The sequence below is a fragment of the Lissotriton helveticus genome, chromosome 7 (genome assembly GCF_964261635.1).
Source record: "Lissotriton helveticus chromosome 7, aLisHel1.1, whole genome shotgun sequence".
Taxonomy (NCBI): domain Eukaryota; kingdom Metazoa; phylum Chordata; class Amphibia; order Caudata; family Salamandridae; genus Lissotriton; species Lissotriton helveticus.
Window position 1 is genome coordinate 425370026 of NC_136068.1, and position 16387 is coordinate 425386412.

Below are 16387 nucleotides of genomic sequence, written 5' to 3' on the forward strand. Positions count from 1 at the left end.
AATAAAAGGGAAGGATCTGTTGGTTAGTGTATTTGTTGAAGGGCTTGATTGCGAATCATTACTCCGTTAAATGGTTATTTATATATTTATTTATTTATTTATTGTGTAAATGTTCACATGAGGCTTTTTCTATGGGAATACGTTGCTTTTATACGTGATCTGCTATTTTTATGAAGATGTAAACAGAGACTATGACCTTACGTGATTTATTAACTGTGATGTTCTAATACTGTGTTATGTATATGTTTTGTTATCAATCTTGGCTTCAATAATAAAAAAAAAAGTATAATACCATAAATAAAATAAAATATAAAATATAAGCCATTGACTCACAGTATTGTTACATGGGCACGTTAAGAGAGACTTCTGTAAAATATGTTCAAGGTAGGTCTGTAGTGTTAGGCATTATGTGTCTCGAGAAGTTCTAATTTCGAGGGGTGTCATGGAGGGTCATAGATGAGTTTTTACATCAGACATAAAGGCGAAGGAATACATGGATGAAAGTTGAAAGTAGAGTCTGACTAAGAACGTCTAACTGAGCTTACAACTCACGACTTATGAGCCTGTGGGGGCAATGTTTAATGTAGCCATCAGTGCTGCTCCTTCTCTATGTATAAAAGATTGATTTAATTACGTAGGGGGCACCGAGTGATGGGGGGCAATGGCACAAGCTCCATCACCCAGACCTCTTTTGGGTCTGTCTGCTTCACTATATGGGTGGAAGGGTGGAAATGGGGGCGTGGGAGAAGGGTGGTGTGGTGAGAGTTTTTGGGGGGAGCGAGGTGGGGCAGGTGAGAGATTAGGGGGGAAAATTGGGGCGCGACGAGAGTTTGGAGATTTAGGGGATTCTAAAATAGCATAGCGAAGACTCACCGAGAATATGGGGCATGGGTATCTAATAAAGGGGGGGGGGAAGCATGATTTGAAGATAGCATTAGCGAATCGTGACTAATTTACGAATTGCAACAATAAATGTTTGTGGCATAAATGACCCCCGCCAAACGGCAGAAGGTGGTAGAGGACTTAAAAATACTGCGGTCCGATATTGTTTGTTCCCAGGAAACACATATCGAGGGCTCAAATAAAAGGGTGCTCAAATTAGGGTATCATTTTCTGGCCTACACCACGTAGGGTATGAGAACAAGTGGGGTGAACATTCTAACCCGAAATAAATACATTGTATATACAAGGCAGTGGACTGATAGATACGGTTGATGGGCCATGGGTGAACTACATAATGCCACACTTTCCTTTACTATATGCTCTGTATATGGTCCAACAGGGGATGATCCTGAGCTATTCGAGTTCTTAAAACAGGAGCTGGCCAGCTACAATTATAATGTGCAGAGATATGAATATTAATGGAATTGAGGGATTATGAGGTAATAGCACAGGAAGATACACAGGCTGCAAGCCCAAGGTTTATAGAGCCCTTACCCACCTGATCCATGGCAATGGGTTGAAAGATGTTTCGCCGCATCTCAAGCTATCAGACTCAAAGTACATATTTTTCAGCACCACATAGGACAGTTGCCCACTTATATTGAAGGGTTACCTCGAGTTATGTCTGACCATAACCCCCTCACATTAAGAATAACACTGATGGGGCGGGGGCGTATATCACAAAACTGGACATTTGAAAGGGTTCTATTCGCTAATGAGGGTTATATCTCTCACATTAAGAAATGGACAGAGGAATTTATGTAGAGAAATAGAGGTAGAGCCCAGATGGGTATGGTGCGGGATGCCTTTAAGGCTAGTATACGGGGGAGACTATGAGTTTTAGTCTACAACACTAATGACTATAGAAGAATTAGTTGTCGCAATTGGAGCTGCGTTGCCCTTAGAGAACATAGTGGATAAGCTTGCTTTGGCCAAAGCAGCAATAGAAGAGTCAACAACTGAGAAAGTAACACACGGAAAGACCAGGTGTGCCCTGAAATACATGTCTCTCCCCAGGGAGAGAGCTGGCTGGACTTGCCACAGCCCTTCAATATATGTGTGGGCTAATTGGGGAAAACCTCTTGGATCCCTGGAATAGTGGGAGAGTACCTGATAATTATGAACTACTGGTAGGGAAAGAAGCTAAAAATTTACTTCCGAAGTTTAGCAAACTCATGCTATTATCACAAGGTAAAGTTTAAGATCCTTCTGGCGCTTTTCGGCTGTGGGGAACCTTGAAGAGAAAGATGGGGATAGGAAGAAAGAATTAGCATATTCCACTCTATTTGAATCTTCTTTTCCATCAGTTTTTCTTGACAGCTTAATGAAACGATGGATGGATTTAGGGGTGGAGAAGGTCGGGATTTGTTTAGTGAAGTGGATTTAAGGCATTAACCAAGATACAAGATAGTTATGGGGTTTGCCGGAAAGATTTTTTTTTAAAATACTTACAGATACGTAGTTTCCTGGTTAAGAAGACTGGTGGTCCAAAAGGGATAGTTAAAATTGGTATATGGATTTGGCACGGGATATAGAGGGCTGTACTATTGGCTTATTTTACAGTATTATTTTTTTTAACAGTTCCAACTACTTTATTTTACAGCAGAACATGTTATGTGGGGGTTGCGCCAGGAACAGCTGCTGCTTGGGTGTTCTGCACAGACACTCTGGTGTGAGTCTTGGCCAAGTGATCGGTGTATTCCTGGTATGGAGACTTGGTAAAGACTGTCTCCTTCCAGAGATCTGGGTTCAAGTAGCTGTAGGCCTTTGAGATAGCATCAAAGGTGGCCTTTGCAAAGTTGCCTAGCGTGGCTGTGCAGCCCCTAGCTGAGGTGTAACAGTCATCGATAACAACCATCATCAGCAGCTTCTTGGGGACCGGCGCAGGTACAATGCCAGTACCGCGGGTTGCAGGAATCAGATGCACAACAGAACCACAGCATCGAGTCGCCTTACATGGCACTGTATGGGGTTTGCCAATCTTATTACCCCAGTAACCTCGTCGCACAGGTACAATGGACAACCTGGTGAGAATGATAGCTCCACGAATAGCAGTAGCGACCTCCTTGGAGCACTTCACACCCAGCCCAACATGGCCATTGTAGTCTCCGATGGCTACAAACGCCTTGAACCTGGTACGCTGACCGGCTCTGGTCTGCTTCTGGACCGGCATGATCTTCAGAACCTCATCCTTCAGAGAGGAGGCCAGGAAGAAGCCAATGATCTCGGACTCCTTGATTGGAAGCGAAAAAAGATAAATCTCCTCCAGAGACTTGATCTTCATGTCCTTGACCAGCCGACCTAGTTTAGTCACCGGCACCCACTCTTTTTCATCTGCTTTCCTGCGGCCTCATGCGCGACCCCGTCCTCTTCCACGGCCGCGGCCCCTGCTGCCAAAGCCGCCTCGGAAGCCTCCCCTGTTTTCACTGGCGTTGTCCGCCATTTGGTGATCTTTAACAAACTAATTTCTGTATATGTGGCTTTAGATGAAGATTGAGAACTTCGGGCCAGTGGTTTCCCCATTAACTTTGTTACTGTAGTTCATCAACTTATTTGCCAAAGTTCTATCTCTGATTTGAATAGATAAGAAAAAAAGTATTTTAATATCTTTATAGAGATTCAACTAGTGGATTTGAAGTGCTAATGAGGTTAGTTAGCTCTCGTTTAACTGGCAGCTAGTTTGGGTAGTAGCTGACTACTTCTGCTCTGATAAGCTTTGTAATTTCCTGCTTCATTCTGACTTGCATAGTATCTCCAGCTATGCCATAATTGTAGTCAGTGGCAACTTTCCACATGCAGTTGGTGCAGTCATTTGAGAAATATTTGCTTATTGTATGTGTAGGCCTTATGGACAATATAATTATCATTGCGGAGTATTTTAGTTCTTCATGTACAATTTTCACATCTTAGTCTTTGAACATCTAAGGAACTAAGTAATGTCTATGCACACGTTTATTCTGTGTAATACAGTATTAAAAGTCCACATTTGAGCTTGTAGCGCGATAGAATTACAGTGCCAAGAGGCATTCTTGCGGATGAGCACTACATTTCTTAGACCAAAGATTTGTAACAAAAGTGAGGTCAGCGCTCACAGAATGAAAAAGGTGTTTGGTGCATTTCCACAGAAAATCAGATTATAAAACAGGATTCTGTTAGATTATATTTATAAGATGGGCAGTATTTCTTTTCATTCTTTAATTTGTTTGTGTGTGCTAATGCTTTAATGATTGCAGTACTCGCTTACTATCTCGGGTGGTGAATAATTAACATTTGTAGATATCATAGTTTCATGGTTTGACTTCTCTGAACAAAATACCTCCTACAATAACCCTTGTAAGGTCTCAAGGAGATAGGTATGTGTAGTCACAAGGCTGATCTGTGATGTGCAGTTGCCTACAGATGAGCCGGTGATCCCTCTGCCTGTTCTAGTCACACCACAGACTCACAGGCTGTATGCATGCGTCTGAGACGACAAGAGATGCAACATATTGACGAAATCCCCAGCTTCAATCACATACACCTTCCCAGTGTAAATATCTCTAAATGGAGAAAGGGAATATTTTACCTTTCATACATTACTCTGCTGAAGTTCTATGTTCCTGAGAAGCTACTCTTTGCTTGCCTGTAGAAATGTGAGGGCCTGCCAGGACGTCTTTCACTTTAGCTCAGTACAGGATAAAGTGGCTGAGATTCTGCCACTGTAAAGACCACCAACTGACTCACCTGCTCCATGGATGATGGTATCGTTCTTGCTTGTCTGTATATGATAGAGACATCTAGCCTCAGATTCCTTACCTTTGAGTTTCCCAGGCCTCAGACTGGATCCAGAAGATTTTTCTTCAAGCAATACCCTTGAGCGCCGGTAGGTGGTGTCGGTCGGCACCGCTTGACGTCGTCAGCGTCATCTTCGGCGTTATGATGCTAGCTGTGAGAAGTTAGCCTGGCATATGATGTCCACTATTCTAGTGGGCACTTTGTACCAGTCTAAACGACCCTTATTGATGGTGGTTGTAAAGTCAACCTTATAGACAAGCTATCCTAGTGGTAGCTTGTATCAGCAGTCTTAGGCTAAAACTTCAGAGAGCATGTAAAGCAAGCTGTTTTACCAATTATAATCCCTTGAGTACCAAATGAAAGGACACCACACAAGGTATATATCAAATATATATTCATTTATTTCTAACACAACCCCTCTGAACTCTTTATGAGATCAGAGATCGAAGCACATCACAAGTTACTCATTAATCATACGATAAGTTGCACAAATACAGTTTTGCTCTAGGGTCCTCACAAACCATACACTAAGTAAGTGGTATAAGAACCACTTCAGGAATAGTGAATAGACCTAGGGCCTAGGGAATCGCTGGGGCTACACTAAACAGCTAAAGGTTAGGAAGTAGGAAACCCACGGGAGACGCGTGCAGTGTGGGAACACAGTCGCGAGTTACCATCGACTTATAATGGAGAAGAAGAAGTTACAAAGTTACTGATTTAGGGGACTTCCAGACGGACTACGACAAAACCCCTTTAAACTAGGACACTTGGATAGTCAATACCCACGGGAGCACCGGAGTACTCGAGATACCTCATCCAGGGAAGCTGGGTGCCTAGGTGTCTTTTCGTGTCGGGTTTCGTCAATGCTTTCAATGGAGATCTGCAAAAGAAGTGCTGCAGGCTGCCAAAGGAAGAGTTTCCAGGTGGATCCAAGGGTGGATCGAAGAACCTGAAAGCAGAGGGGACAGAGTCTGGGTCACTAGCCAGTGACCAGGAAGGAACCAGGAAAGAACCAGGCAATGTCGTGATGCAATCAGGTGAAGAGGTGAAGCTTGTCTCTGCAGCCATGAGGACCAGGAGGTGTCGACGACGACCTGGAGCTGGATTCGAGCTGTCCCACGAGGGATCTAGTTATCCGCATTGGACCCAACAAGCCTTGGCAAACGCAATCCACGCAGGAAGCGAAGATTGGCTTCAGGTCAGACCAGCAAGGTCTAGGGACCTTCTCCTTTGTAAGGAAGCTGGAGCAAGCCTGGAGCAACCAGGCCAGCGGTGTTAATTCAAAGGTTCGTCTTCAGAGGGCTTACTAGCCAACCGGCTAGCAACCGGGAAGACGCGTCGAGCTGAAATGCAGGAGCAGGCCCCAGGCGGCACTCGTGGAGGGCTGAGCTTTGGTGCAAATGGCGCTCGGTCTGGGGCTTCTCGTACCCCAATGCACAACTGCAAGGGAGCCTCGGTAGTTGCACAGTTAGCAAGATGCAGGATGTCCAGGGTGTTCGGTCCCACGTCTCTCGTGTCCGCTATGGGTCTCAGCTCTGCTGTAGATGTGGGTTGGAGTCAGAGAAGTCTGAGAGTCCAGTTCCTGAGTTCCTGAGTCTTTGGGATCCGTCTGGAGCGTCGACAAAGCAGACCGGCAAGTTACTGGTGGTGTCTTTTTGCACAGGGTGGTCACTCCTTGACCACAAGGGAGATGTCTTCAGTCTTCTAGTCGGTATAGAATGTCGAAGGTCCTAGAGTTTCGTTTCAGAGTTTGTTCCAGGATAATCTAAAGTCTCTAGACACAGCTCCTATCTTCATACTGATTTTAGGGGCTGGATTACCTGCTAGGTCCCTCCTATGGGTGGACCTGAGAAGGGGATGGTTACACTCCTTTCCCATTCCCTTTGTCCAGTTTCGTGCCAGAGCGGGGCTGGAGTGCCCCAGCAACTGGTTTGAACCGGGCTATGAATGGAGCACCTTGTGTGCCCCAGGCAGTGTCTGGAAAAGCATCTTTCCATTCAACCCACCCTACCCCAATACAGTACAGGCTGTCTGGGGAGGTGCTAGCACCTCCCTCGACAGGAAACCTATTGTCCAGGCCTCCCTTGCTGGAGTTTCCCCCAGCTGCAGGAGGTCAGATTCGTGTCTGTGGCAGCAGCATCAATTTTGTGATGCTGAGGCTCTGTTTAGCTTTAACCGGGTAAAGCAGTAAGATACAGGTCTTTTCCATCTAGAAGGGTGGAATGCTACCCCCGCCGCCAGAATTGGCAGGGGCGGGGGGTAGTATTCCAAAGTGTTTGACACCTTACACAACATGTTTCGATAAAGCCAAACCAAAGTTAGCATTAACCGCAAGGATTATAATGCACTTAAGAGTATATGGTATGGCTATATCATAGAACAGCTATAAGGACATGGTTCCGAAAGCTGCAGAGGGGCTCAGCTCATGCTAGGGCACCCTCTCACACAAAACCAAGCACTCTGCCTTCAGGATTGTTAAGGCCTGCCATAGGAGTGACTTTTAGGTTACTATGTGCCTATATATAAGGTAGATACATATACTATATCTAAGTAAGGGGTGATTACACCACCTTACCCAAGCTGAGTGATCAGCCTGTGGTGTCAGTTTGGATGGCCAGCCAGGGGTGGCATAATACATGTTGCAGCCCCTGGTAGGCCTTGGATGCACCTATACCCTGGGTACCTATGGTACACTATACAGGGGCTCACAAAGGTGACCCAATACCCAATCAGGTATGTACCTAAAGTGCATGGTATCAATTTAGAGAGAGAACAGCTGGGCTGTGGGTCTGATTAGCAGGCCCACAGCCACACTAAAGTCGAAAAACCTGAGAATCACAGCAAAAAGTGGGGGTGACCATAGGAAGCAGACCCTACTCTCCTACAGAGACACATAGGCAGCTGAGCTCAAAACGCAGGGAAATGCTGGTTTTGGCGGTCCTGGAGCCTGACTCTGGGGAGCCAAAAAAAACACATGACTCTTCCACAGGTCACAGGACGCTCCCAGGGGCTCAAAGGTCAAGCTGAAGGAAGTGGTCACATTCCTCCAGCCAGAGGCTCCAAAAGTGTGTGTTTTACGTAGGGCCACTGCGTTTTGCCCGGTTTTCGGGATCGAGACACAGACTTGGCAGCAGGGCTCAAAACGCTGGGAAGTACTGCTTTTGGTGGCCCTGGAGCTCGGAAACTTGCTGCCTGACTCCAGGGAGCCAGAAAAACCGCATGACTCTTCCAAGGTCACTAGGGGCTCAAAGGTCTCAAGCTGTAAGGACGTGATCAAATTCCCCCTGCCAAAGGCTCCAAAAGTGTGCCTTTTTACACAGGTCCAAACCGTTTTGCCCGGTTTTCGGGGTTGAGACACAGGCTTGGCAGCCGGGATAAAAACACTGGGAAATGCTGCTTTTGGTGGCCCAGGAGCCCAGAAACGTGCTGCCTGACTCCGGGAAGCCAGAAAAACCACATGACTTATCCACAGGACGCTCCCAGGGGCTCAAAGGTCAAGCTGAAGGAAGTGGTCAAATTCCTCCAGTCAGAGGCTCCAAAAGTGTGCGTTTTTATGCAGGTCCACTGCGGTTTGCCCGGTGTCCAGGGTCGAGACACAGACTTGGCAGCTGGGCTCAAAGCGCTTGGAAATGCTGGTTTTGCGGCCCTGGAGTCCGGAAACATGCTGCCTGACACTGTGGAGCCGGAAAAACCACATGACTCTTCCACAGTCATAGGATGCTCCCAGGGGCTCAAAGGTCTCAAGCTGTGGGGAAGTGGTCAAAAAGGCTGCATTTTTACACAGGTCCAATGCGGTTTGCCCGTTTTTCGGGGTCGAGACACAGACTTGGCAGCAGGGCTCAAAACGCTGGGAAATGCTCCTTTTGGCGGCCTGGAGCCTAGAAACGTGCTGCCTGACTTCGGGGAGCCAGAAAAACCACATGACTCTTCCACAGGTCACAGGACGCTCCCAGGGGCTCAAAGGTCAACCTGAAGGAAGTGGTCAAATTCCTCCAACCAGAGGCTCCATAAGTGTGCATTTTTACACAGGTCCACAGCGGTTTGCCCGGTTTTCGGGGTCGAGACACAGACTTGGCAGCAGGGCTCAAAACGCTGGGAAATGCTGCATTTGGCAGCCCTGTAGCCCGGAAACGTGCTGCCTGAGTTAAAGGAGCCAGAAAAACCACATGACTCTTCCAAAGGGGCTCAAAGGTCTCAAGCTGTAAGGACTTGGACAAATTACTCCTGTCGAAAACTCCATAAGTGTGCGTCTCTATGCAGGTCCACAGCGGTTTGCCCGGTTTTCAGGGTAGAGGCACAGATTTGGCAGCAGGGCTCAAAACGCTTGGAAATGCTGCATTTGGTGCCACTGGAGACCGGAAATATGCTGCTTGAGTTCGGGGAGCCAGAAAAAACACGTCTCTTCCAAAGGTCACAGTGTAGGATGGAGTAGTTTCTGTCCTGTAACTCCAGTTCTGTAGTAGGGGTATCACTGTTATAGTCATAATCTAGTGAATAGTCCCGCTCATGAGCGTGGACCCCGGAGCAATCAAAAATAATCTCTTAAGCTGTCTAAAAATGCAGTCTTGCACAGACACTTAAGAGAGAATTTAAAGACATATAATGCAGCCTATATCCACAGGCTACACTGTCCAGTACTTCAACTAGACATTCCACAAAAACCACACACAGCTCAGCCTGCCAAGTTTTCCTCATAGAGAGAAACTTCCCCTATAACCACAAAAGACCCTGGAATGATAGAGAGGAAGGGAAGGACAGACAAGCCCCATAGGCTGCCATTATGTGGCTCAAAAAGGGATACCGTGCCTTTTAGAAAACTTTCTAGAACTTTCTCAGTATCCCAGAATGCCCAGCAGGTCCCTTTTACTTTCAGTTCTTTTTGAAGGCGTATAACGCCAGTCCTGTAGCATTCCGTAGATAAACATCTGTCTCCACCGGGGAGGAGGGCGGGCACTTATGACTATAACAGAGATACCCCTACTACAGAACTGGAGTTACAGACAGAAACTACTCCTTCTGTAGTAGGGGATCTCTGTGTATAGTCATAATCTAGTGAATAGAATGGCAAGCCCATCTCCACACCAAAGCAGCGGTGGAGAGAAAATAAGTACAACACCACTACTGTGCGAACAGATTTCGCAGCGAAGCCTGCCCAACCTGAGCGTCTGCCCTGGAATCAGTGTCCAGACAGTAATGCTTAGCAAAGGTATGGACTGACTTCCAAGTGGCCGCCCTGCAGATTTCTGCAATGGGAACATTACGCAACAAAGCAGTCGTGGCAGCTTTGCCCCTGGTGGAATGAGCCTTAGGTTTACCCCCTAAGGTCTTATTAGCCTTTTGATAACACAACTGTATACAGGACACAATCCACAATCCACCTGGAAATGGATTGGTTTGAGGTAGCAAGACCTGTCCTGACTGATCCATAATTGATACACAATTGGTCTGACGTACGCATATCCTTGGTTTTATCCAGTTACAATTTCAACACCCTCCTGACATCCAGGGAATGTAGAGCCCTTTCCGCTGGAGAGGAAGGATTCTGAAAAAACCTAGGCAAAGTTATGGTCTGGTTAACATGGAAATCAGAAATAACCTTAGGAAGAAATTTAGGGTGAGTACGCATAACAACCTTAGCAGCATGAAATACAGTATAAGGTTCTTAGCAACACAACGCCTGAATTTCACTCACCCTGAAGGGCCGATGTAATGGCCACGAGGAACGCCGCCTTCCAGGACAAGTGCTGCAACGAAGCCTTGTGAATAGGTTCAAAAGGTTCCTTCATCAATCTGGACAGCACCTCATTCAATTCCCATGAAGGCAAAGGAAGCCGGACAGGAGGAAACACTTTCGTCAAGCCTTCCAAAAAATCATTGATCACAGGGATCTGGAAGGAGGTGGTCTGTGAAGGGCAATTCCTGTAGGCAGTCAGCGTAGCGAGATGAACCTTAATGGAATGAAAATTAAGGCCAGACTGTGCCAAATGTAAAAGGTATGGAAGGATGACATCTTCCTTACATGTCGTTGGATCATAGTTCTTGGACTTGCACCAGATGCAAAACCTCTTCCACTTGTACGCATAAGAAGTCCTAGTGGAAGGTCTCTTGGCTTCCTTCAGTATGTCCATACAATCTGCAGGGAGATTCAAATGGCCATATTGCACTATCTCAGGAGCCATGCCGCCAAACTCAAAGACGAGAGATGGGGTGCACCATCTGCCCCCCGAACTTCGTGAGAAGGTCCTGCCGGCACGGCAGCCGAATGTGAGGAAGGAGAGACCGGTGAAGCAGGTCCGTGAACCACCACTGCCTGGACTGGGCCAGCTTGATGAGCACCGCCGGAATCAGGGGAATGGGTGGAAAAGCGTACAGAAAGCTGTTCGACCAGTCGATCCATAACGCATTCCCCAGCGTTCCCTGCTGGTAGTACCTGGATGCGAAGCTTCGGAATCTGCTGTTTTCAGCGGTGGCGAACAGTTCCACATCTGGAGTGCCTCACCTATCGAAGACGTCTCCGAGCACTTCGTCGTTTATGACCCATTTGTGGTTTTCCTGGATCAGTCTGCTCAGTGCATTTGCCTGAACATTCTGCACACCTGGTAGATGAGTAGCCGTTATCGTCAGTCCTCTGGCAAGAAGCCAGTGCCAGATCGCCTGCGCCTCCTGTGACAGGGTGCGCAATCTCAAGCCCCCCTGCTTGTTGAGGTAATACATCGTGGTCGTATTGTCAGTCTGTACAAGCAGAGAGTTTGTCTGGAAGGACGGATGAAAGGCCTTCAATGCCAAGTGAACAGCTCTGAGTTCCAGAAAATTGATGTGATACGTGGACTCCGTCTGAGACCACGTTCCCTGGATCTGCAACTCCCCGGAATGCGCTCCCCAGCCGTAGAGAGAAGCATCCGTCACGATAGTCTGAGTGGGAATGTCCTTGTGGAAGGGAACCCATTTGAGGATATTCTCCGCTGAACACCACCATTTCAGAGACTGTAGAGCATGCAGAGACAGTCGTATCTTGTCCTCCCAGTTGCCTCTCCTCTGGTCCCACTGATCTTCCAGACACTCCTGCAGCGGTCTCATGTGAAGCCGTGCGGGTGGCGTGAGGAAGATACAGGAGGCCATCGATCCCAGTAGAGAAGACACCGTCCTCACTGTCGGAGATGGAGCGGTCATAAGAGCCTGAGCCTTCTGAAGGAGTGATAAACGTCTTTCCTCCGAAGGAGAAACGCTTGCAGACAGCGTATTGATGGTGGCTCCCAAGTACTGTAGACATTGGACCGGATTCCAGACCGACTTGGACATGTTGATGTGCGACCCCAGCTTGTTCAAAAGAACGGATGTCTTCTGGAAGTGCGCTTGAGCTTCCGAGAAGGAGGATGCCTTGATCAACCAATCGTCCAGGTACGGGTAGACAAACACCTTGTTCTTTATCAGGTGTGCCGCCACCACTGCCATGCATTTGGAAAACGTCCGGGGCGCTGACTTCAGCCCGAACGGCAACACTGTGTATTGATAGTGATTGGCGCCAACTTGGAATCGCAGGAACTTCCGGTGTTTCTGTGCAATGAGCACGTGGAAGTACGCATCCTGTAGGTCTATTGTGCACAGCCAGTGTCCCCTTTGCAGCTGAGGGTAAATCTGGTGCAAAGACAGCATGCAAAACTTTTCTCTGCGAATCCACTTGTTTGCTTGTCGCAAATCCAGAATAGGCCTGCACTCGTTCTTGTCCTTTTTTCAGACTAGAAAGAACCGTGAGTACAGAACTCTTCCCCTTTGGGACAGAGGAACGTCTTCTATCGCCCGTTTCCTTAACAGGATATCGGCCTCCGCCTGGAGCTCGCGCAGCTGAAACTGTGAGCAAACCGGTGGAATTGCTGGTGGCAGGCTGGTGAACCGAAGACTGTATCCATTGAAAACAATATTCAGCACCCATTTGTCCTGAGTAATTTTTCTCCACTCTGCCAGAAAATATTGAACGCTTCCCCCCACCGGAGTGGGTAACGGATGACGGGGAAGTAATCGCTCAGGGCCTAGACCCGGCCGGGCCTTTGGTCGCGGTGGCAGACTGCTGACCACCCCTGCCCCTTTGATGTTTCTGGAAGGGCTTCCTCTGGAACTGATGCTGCTGTTGCTGCTGTCCAGACTGTTGACCTCACCCTCTGCCCTGCCACCCGTACCCTCTCTGGAACGGGCGGTAGTTCTTCTTCTGGTCCTTGGGCTTCCCCAAGCCCACCGCCGTCAGAGTCTCGGCCTCCGCCTTCATGCGGGCCATCTCATCGTCGGCGTGTTTCCCAAATAGGGTCTCGTCCGAGAAGGGCAGGTTGGCCACCCTCTGCTGGGCTTCAGGTTTCATGGATGTCAATCTGAGCCAAGCGTGGCGCCTCTGATTAACTCCATGGCAGTACCCGTGGGCTGCCAGGAGCGACGAGTCTGCAGCAGCGCTGATCAGCTGGTTCGACACCAGCAACCCCTCATTCAAGATCTCCATAAAATCCTCCTTCTTTTCCCGTGGGAGGAGGTCAGCGAACTGTTGCAGGGGCTCCCAAAGCGCCCGGTCATAGCGCCCCAACAGCGCAAATGCACTGGCAGCTTTCATAGAGGTAGCGGCCGTCCCGCACACCTTCCTGCCCGCTGAGTCCAACCAGTGACTCTCCTTTGCACATTGGAGGATGGAGTGGTGGCGTGTTGCTTCCTTGCCGCCGTCACAATGACGAAATCAGGAGGTGGATCCATTCGGAGGAGGGCTGGGTCCGCATCAGGCGCCTTGTACGTCTTTTGCAGCCTGGAGGGAGCTGCTTTCGTCACCGCCGGAGTGAGGAAGAGCTCCAAAGCGGGCTCCACTAATCCCGGAACCAAAGGCAACAGAGGCCTCTTGTGGAGAGTCTCAAAGATTAGGGAGGTCGTAGGCGTGGGCACTGTCAGTTGGATGCCCAGCTTGCTCGCACCTCTCAACAAGACTTCCTAAAAGGAGACCACATCGTCCACAGGGGATACCCTCGTCCGAGGTGATCCTAACAGAGTCAGTGAATAATCCCTTGCACTGGATGACTCCGTGCTGTATCGAGATCGACCCCTCCTATGGCGTCTTCTTGATCTTATAGATGAGCGATGGCGACTCCTGGATCTCCCTTTCCGTCTGGAGCGAGATCTGGTCCTCCTAGGCCTTGGACGTTCCGCGGGTGCTTGTGGCGGCGCCTGCGGTTTTGCGGGTGCCTGCGGCGGAGCCTGCGGTGGCAGCCTGACCGGGGAACTCGGCCGAGGTGCCCGCTTAGGCGGCGTAGGGAGCTGCGGCAGTGAAACCGACCTCGGACGCCGTGGCGGCGCATGTGGAGGAACAGGAGGAGGTGGTGGCGAAGGAGTGCGCGGCGGCGGCTCCTTCGGAGGTGGAGGAGGAGTAGGCGACTTCTGCTTGGGAGGAGAGTACACCACAGAGTACACCGAGCCCGGTGACTCCCTCATCTTCTTCCTTAGCGTAGGAGACCGACGTCGCCATCATGCCCCTGAGGACCAAGAAGGACTCCTGGCTCCAAAACGCCTCCTGGAGGGTGATGTCTTCCTCTTAGGCGTCGAGCGCCTCTTCGGCGTCGAAGAACGCCTCCTCGACATCGACGAACGTCATCTCGGCGTCGACCTATGCCTCGACGATGGACTTCACCTCCTCGACGCTGAAGGTCTGTGCCTTGACGTCGAACGGGTCCTCCTCGAAGTCTAACACCGAGCCGACATCGAACGGCAGCGTCGCCTCGACGGCGAGCGCCGAGACGACGTCGACCGGCGGTGTCGACGACGACGTCGAAGATGCTGACGCCGACGATGACGAAGTCTTCGACGGCGACCTCGACGGCGGCCTCGACAGCCCCCTCGACGCCGAACATCTACGTCGCCCCAGAGCCCTGGGGAGACAGGGAGCAGACCGCCGTCATGCCTCTCGACGCCGTCGTCGATGGTATCGACGTTGACGGAGAACGGCGACGCTTTCTGGCCTTCTTGACGCTGGGGAGCCCCCCAGAGGCCTCAGCATGGGCATGGGCAGAGGAAGCAGATCCAGCTTGTCCAGACCCACCTTGACTCTGCAGCCTTCTTACTTCCAGTACTTGAGGAGAAGGTTTAGCAAATCTCACACTTCTCTGGAAGATGAGTAGAAGGGAGGCACAAGATGCACACAGGGTGTGGGTCAGACTTGGCCTTCTTCATGGAGCACTCTGGGCATTTATCAAATAATGCTGGCATTTTTCGACAAAAATGAGTGCTCAGAGTATTAGAAAAGGAAGAGGGCACCAAAACACGTCGAGTGTAAACACTCACACACTTTAAAAGTGCAAAAATTCTATCACAAACCCAAAAAAGGGAGAGCTCAATGCTCCAGGGTCCTGCTAGCAGGAGCCGGAAAAAAGAACTGAAAGTAAATGGGACCTGCTGGGCATTCTGGGATACTGAGAAAGTTCTAGAAACTTTTCTTAAAGGCACGGTATCCCTTTTTGAGCCACATAATGGCAGCCTATGGGGCTTGTCGGTCCTTCCCTTCCTCTCTATCATTCCAGAGGCTTTTGTGGTTAAAGGGGAAGTTTTTCTCTATGAGGAAAACTTGGCAGGCTGTGCTGTGTGTGGTTTTGGTGGAATGTCTAGTTGAAGTACTGGACAGTGTAGCTTGTGGATATAGGCTGCATTATATGTCTTTAAATTCTCTCTTAAGTGTCTGTGCAATCTGTGCATTTTTAGACCGCTTAAGAGATTATTTTTGATTGGCCCGGGGTCCACGCTTATGAGCGGGACTATTCTCTAGATTATGACTATACACAGAGATCCCCTACTGTAGAAGGTGGATATCTGACTATATGGTTACCCCAACTTTTTGCCAAGTGTTTAGCTGGTTTTTGACTTAGTTGGCCTGGGATACTGCTATTCAGGGCCCCAGGCTATCTGCTCTCTCTGTAAAATGGACTCCATGTACTTTAGGTACATACCTGATTGGGTAATGGGTCACCTTTGTGAGCCCCTGTCTAGTGTACCAGAGGTACCCAGGGCATAGGTGCATCCAAGGCTTACCAGGGGCTGCAGCATGTAATATGCCACCCCTGGCTGGCCATCCAAACTGACACCACAGGCTGATCACTCAGCTTGGGTAAGGTGGGGTAATCACCCCTTACTTAGATATAGTATATCTGTATCTACCTTATATATAGACACCAGACAGGCTTTTAGTGTATTGGGGCAGGGAGGGCTGCAAAATGAGACACTGCCAGGGGCACACAAGGTGCTCCATGCATAGCCCGGTTCAAACCAGTTGCAGGGGCACTCCAGCCCAGCTCTGGCGCGAAACTGGACAAATAAAAAGGGGTGTAACCACCCCCTTCTCAGGGTCCACCCATAGGAGGGACCTAGCAGGTAATACAGCCCCTTAGATTAGTATAAAGATAGGAGCTGTGTCTAGAGACATTAGATTATCCTGGACTGAAACGCTGAAACAGAACTCTTGGACCTTCGACGTTCTATACCGACTAGAAAACTGAAGACATCTCCCTTGTGGGTAAGGAGTGACCACCCTGCAAACGGGCAGCACCAGTAACTTGCTGGTTTGCTTTGTCGATGCTCCTGCCGGAACCCAAAGATTCAGCGACTCAGGAACTGGACTTCCAGACTTCTCCGACACCGATCCACAACCACAGCAAAGCTG

General features: G+C 49.1%; 1 pseudogene; it reads right to left on the bottom strand.

The window, feature by feature from the left end:
• Nucleotides 1-2554: 2554 nt before the first annotated feature.
• Nucleotides 2555-3385, bottom strand: LOC144766803 (small ribosomal subunit protein uS5 pseudogene; annotated as a pseudogene).
• Nucleotides 3386-16387: the final 13002 nt, after the last annotated feature.